The following is a 6,290-nucleotide window of genomic DNA, read 5'->3' as shown; positions in this document are numbered from 1 at the left end:
TTGAAGATGCTGAAGGCAAAAGCAAAACGGCGATACAAATGACCAAAGGGTGGATCGCCGAGTGGATCGGTGATCCCGCCTTACTGCATTGAGTGGTCCTTCGTAGCACATTTATTAGGCAACTATAAATACTTGTTTGAATTTTTAATTTAGTAGCTGGGTTCTAATTTTATCATTGTTTAGAGAATATTCACTTTTGAAGTTGAGAACTAAATAGAGACACAATATTTTCTTAGCTTTGATGATTTGAAGATTTTCATTTCTAAGAAATTGGAAGTGGGTGTTGAAGATTCTTCAACTTAGACCTTTGTAAAGACTATATTAATCCTATCCAGTTGATGGAAACACAACTTGGTGACGATTTTTACCTTTTTACTATGTCTAGCTAAAACCCCAATTCTTGGGGTGTGATTACATGATTATGGGTTGATTTAACTGATAGGTATTGTTAATTGACAGTTTATTTGTTGTTTAAAAGTGATTTCGTTCAGTAATTGTGGTTGAATTTAATGGGTTGTAGTTGCAAATACAATCTTAACTTCGTATTTTTGGCTTGCTCGAGAGAGAGAGGTTGTAAAACCAAAATTACTGAAATGATGGTCTGCGGGTATTGGGTTGTCATGGGTTCAGTTCGAGAGAGTGAATCCTAAACCCTTTTCCACACATTCAGCTCGAGAAAGTGAATGGACTAAAGCGAAGGTTGTGCTTCATTGCCGCTTATTGGTGTTCGAGAGAAACCAATTTGATTCGGGGTAAATTATTCGAGAGAAAGTTTATCCCCACTAAAGTCTAGCTTATTCACTGATTTGCAGTTGTTTACTATTAATTGCAGTTACCCAGTTGTTTACCTTGGCCCATAATCCTATCACATCCCAAGAATCCCGTCTTCATATCCGTGTTTTCGTGTTATTTGTTGTTTTAGTTGATAATTGAGTACAAATCCCCCTTTGATATTTGACACTTGTGTCACCCCAAACTTGAATTATGTTTTTCTTCGTAAATGTTTTTTTAGCTTTGATTAACTTGAGCATATTTATGCTTTTCTATTGATTCTTAAGTACGAACCACTCCCGTGGACTAGACCCCAACTCACTAGTTGGGTTATATTGCTATTGAACGATCGTTGATGCTTAGTATTGGATGAAGTATCTTTGATAACGTTACAAAATTTTATCACTCCATCATTTTCAACTTGAGGGTTTCCCTGGACATTTCTAGGCACTTCTAAACTCCAAGAATTTTGCACTCCAGCAACACCCCCTTGACCCACTCCGATTGGATCATTCAATACCTCAAGATTTTGACATCTTCCAACTATTCTTCTCAGAGTTCTTCTTAATTCAAGATTGTAAGGGATCAGGGGATTGCCTTGACTCCGTGCACTTGGCATACACCTGAAATAAGACCTATAGAAAACAAAAACAAAACATAAATTAGGAAATAATTAACTATAGTTCAATAACGAAATTAGTCTAATCTAAAAGCCTTATTCCCCGATAGTGGTGCCAAAATTTGATACGTCTAAATTACACCTCCTAAAGAAGTATAGGCGGTCATTACCAAATTAAGAACCTAACTGAGGTAAGACTCGATCTTATGAGGAATATGGTTTAGACTTAGGCTAATTCACAGTTAGTTGTACTTTTGGTAAACTTTATTTTCGTAAAAAGGGGGATTTATTACTAAAGTAATAGTTGATTTATTTGTAGTAACAAGTAACAAGTAACAAGTAAGCAGGATTCCCAGTTTGCAATATCAGTATGAGACGTAAACTAGGGCACATGCGTTCCCCACAAGTTCCTAATGCAGTAATCCTAATAACAATAACTTTTTCCTAGTGATAACATGCAAGGTTGGTAAATTAGGTATCTCCTAAGTGATTGGTCGTCCGAAAAATGAAATTTCACCACGCAACTTGGTCGGTCTACGGGGGTATGCTTTACTAACCCTTACCCTTAACCCCAATGTAGCCTTCACAGTGGGTATGTTAGGCTAATAGATAGTGGATTATCATGCTAAATCTTCGTTGTTCAATATCTTTCTCATTCATTACTTCCTTGGTCGGGCAATTAGGAATGAGTCGAGTTCTAACGTTGTGCACCATCAAAAAGCATTCAAAACGAAAAGATTAACAATACATGCATAAATACAATTTCAGAATTACTTAATTATTAGTCTTACATTGTTAATCACTCATGGTTCCCACAACCCTAGTTGTGGATTTAGTTATTCATGCTTGAATTATCACAATTCATAATAGGGTTAATAATATAAATCATGAACTTACAATTAGAATAGATGAAATTCATAATCTTGAATTGAAGAACAAACGCACATTGCATAAACCAAACTTTAAGAATTTAATGTCAATAGTGTTTGCAAAATAATTCCCAAACTTGTAACAAAGTAATCACAAAAAATTTAACAACCCAAAAACAAAAATTAAAACTAATATTTATAGAAAATAAATCCTAAACCAAGTAGGAAAAGGAAGATTTGGGAAATCCGGTTTGGGCAGTGTCATTGACGGGTGGCCACCTACGGCTCGTCACACGAACAACGGCTCGTGGGTGCCACCGTTGCTCAGCAGTTGGTTGAATATCATGTGGATGCAAATAACGGTCAGGACTATGGCTCATAGGTCTAAGCACGTTCTGTCCTGTTCACTCGTTGTTCATGTACTTGAACTCATCTTCTCTAAAGTCATTGACGACTCAACATCGATAGTACTTTATCCTACTCATGGCTCGTCAGTAGATTTTGTGGTTCCACACTTGGTCAATTTTCCTACAAACTTAATTCACGTCTTCCAACTATGGCTCGTCAAATGAACGATGGCTCGTATGTGGGCTCGTTCGTTGCCCACTTACAGCTATTTCAAACACTTTCAACACCACTGCTCCAAAACCTATTTCCTGCAAAATTAGATCAAAATAACATCACATCTAATAACAAAATACCTAAGACTCTTTTAAAACTCCAAGTTTAATGCATGAAAGATACCGTAAACTCACGATGTGAGTCGGCGAGCCCCACTAAAATCGCCGACAGGATTTACAAATAAATATTTTTGTTATTTTGAAAAATTTATAAATAGCTTAGAAAAAAGAGAAAACTCACTAGTATTCCCTACAATTAGAATACAAAAGAACATTCTAAAGATTTTATGTGTTAACCAAGCCTTGCAATAAAATTTGGTGGGATTTTGTTCTGGGTTCTTAGATTTTGAAGTTTGAATTCACCAATTGATATGGTGGATAAATTTTTTGGTATAATTTATGTAAATTTCAGTATGATTAGATAAAACCACGATTCTAGGTGTGTGTAATTAAAGTCGGGTATTGATTAATTTGGTGGATTTTTGTGTATTGTTGTGTTTTACATTAGTTTTCATGAATTTAAATATTTTGTCATGTGTTAACTTATGAATTGAGTTTGCAAACTTGATTCTACTTTATATCTTTATGTATTGCTTGAAAAGGTTTACATGAAGTGGATGATTAGTTTGATGCTTGCATATTAGATTTGAATTTCGTGTTTGCTTGAATAGAGAAATTTGGGCTTCATGTTTGCTTGAATAGAGGAATTTGGGGTTTCATCTCTAAATGTTGGATTTGCTTGAACAAGAGAATCTATGTCAAGGTAATAGATTGTTTAGCATATTCTACATGGGAGGCTTTGAAAAGAGTTTCTATGATAAGCATGTTGTAATTGAGAAATGCAATAATGTGTTTTAGATTTAATGTATTCTATCCATGAGCAACTAATGTTAATGGGGAATCATATCGATCCATTATTAGAAATCAGTACCTACTTTCGCACACTCCTAGATTGTTACCCCGCTTGCAAAACTCTTGTTTTGATTATCCTTGCTAAAATTGTTTCCTAAATCACTTTTCATTGATAAATGGAATTATCCAAGTTTGTTTATGTTGAACACTTGTTACTGTTTCACTACAAGAGATTAGATCACAATTTAACTTCTTAAACAAATTCTTAATTATACAGCTTCATATGGGATTTCACCCCGCCCTAATACGTCGGGTAATTATATTGCTAACGGTCTTCTACTCATTAAACTCTTATACGAGTAATCTGAGTGTTATCACACCGCAAGCCATGAATGACTTGGAATCATTATAAAAACACTCTAAACAATGTAAAGAAGGTATTGACAAGAAAATAGAGGGTCATTTCATCGTTAGAGCGAAACTACAACAGTAATGTGTGACTCCCTTGAGTTGTTAACTAGGATTGACACATGTGAACTATTTAATTTTTATAATTTATATAATGTGTCTATGACTGTCATGTCAAAGTGTTTTGAGTTTTTATTGTCGTAATTATTCAAATTACATTTTAAAAAGTTATTTAAATGTATAATTTATATTTATTTAAATATAATAATTAAAAAATTACTTTATTAAATGTCATATCAATAACAAATATAAGTACCGATTTATAATTATCAAATCGACGTAGCAAGATAACAAAATTAATGTGTGGCGTTCTTGGATTGATGTTAATTAGGATTAACAAAATGTTTATGATTTTTGTAATACCAATGTCCACCGTGTCTAAAGTAAGACAAGTATTTGATAATCATATACGTTTATAAAAAGGGGAAAAAACATAGGAATACAACTTAAGTACCTTAATTATTACTATATAGCAATAGTTTTTTTTCCCGCTTATATAGCTATAGTTTTTTTTTTCAAAACTAGAATCTAATATTTAAAAAAACCAGGTAGTGTCAAAAAAGGGAAGCCACGTTATTCTCATATTCCATGATTATCTCCAATTGTTTTACCTTCCACGGTTTACTCAGATTTGTTATATATTCTCTCCCATCAAAGAAAAAAGTTTTTTAACAAGAATAAAACTCTCTTTCTACACATTCTGATCGACTGTTCAAACATGGATACCAACAATTATTCAATTCTAATTCAACACAGCGGACAATGAGACGCTTCATGTATTTGAACAAAATCAAGATTGGATTGGAGTTTCTTTTCGTGATAATTTTAATTTTTTTTATTTAATATATTTGGAATTTTTTTTCATGATCGTTTTCTTATAATTTATTATGTTGGGAATTTATTTTTGTCTTACAATCCGTATAAGGTCATTTATAAATCATTTTTATAGATTGAATTTGGGTATATTGAGTGATTTAATTTATAATAAATGGCGTTGTTAATAAGCAGCACAACGGTACTATTTTTTGGTATTTAGTCGTTGGTTTAATTTGTATGATTTTGTGGTTTAATATAAAATTCATACTACGTGATTCACCTTTGGTAAATGATTTGGTGAAGAGATTGTATTTTTTTAATTCTTGAATAAACAATAAAAAAATTAATTGTTTTTGGTAGGTTATTAGGTTTAATTGATACTGAACAGGGTGTAGATTATGTCGTGTAATTGGTATTTTTATTATGTTTTTATAAACACCAAAAGTCATAGTTTATTTTTGGTGTGAGTGTTATATGTTAGGTTGTATAGAAAAGGCAACTTAGGTATTATTTTTGGTAAATGATTTGGTAAAAATTTGGTATATTTAAATACATTTATTAAACGACATATTAAGTGAATATTTTTGGTATAACATTCGAAAATTTCTTTTGGTATGTGATCTGATGTAATTTGTATGTTGTAGGCCTTATATAAACACCACAATTCGAGAATTTTTTTTGTGTGTGATCTGGCGTAATTGGTATCTTTTAAACCTTATATAAACACCAACTTACAATAGTCTTGTTGGTTTAGATGATAAAATTGAATAAATATTAAATTGGTTATAACTATTATTGATTTGTGATGGTATATTATTAGGTATAATTGGAGTGTATATGGTGTAGATTATTTGGTGTAATAGGTATTGTGTATTTAGATTTTATAAACACTAGAATTCATAGTTTATTTTTAGTGTGAGTGTTATATATTAGGTCTTATTGAAAAAACAGCTTTGGTGATTATATTTTGGGAACATCAAATGTATTATGTAGTGTGTTTTGAGGTGTTTAAATACAACAAAATTGCTGATATGTTTTTTGGTAAATGTTTTGGTTAAAATGATGGTCTACAAAACTAATTTAGGTCGTCAACCATTTTGTATACCCACATGATTATCATTTTATCTATATATAGGCATTTTGTATATCAAAATGTGTAATTTAATTACAAAAGGAACACCATTCTATTTATTTTGGAAATTGATCAATAAGTTGTACTCTAACACAAATAATTAAGGGTCTGTTTGGAAAGCCACCTGGTAATTGGAATTGGTG

The sequence above is a fragment of the Solanum stenotomum genome, chromosome 1, assembly GCF_019186545.1.
Source record: "Solanum stenotomum isolate F172 chromosome 1, ASM1918654v1, whole genome shotgun sequence".
Classification (NCBI taxonomy): Eukaryota; Viridiplantae; Streptophyta; class Magnoliopsida; order Solanales; family Solanaceae; genus Solanum; species Solanum stenotomum.
Note: the sequence above shows the minus strand (reverse complement) of the source record.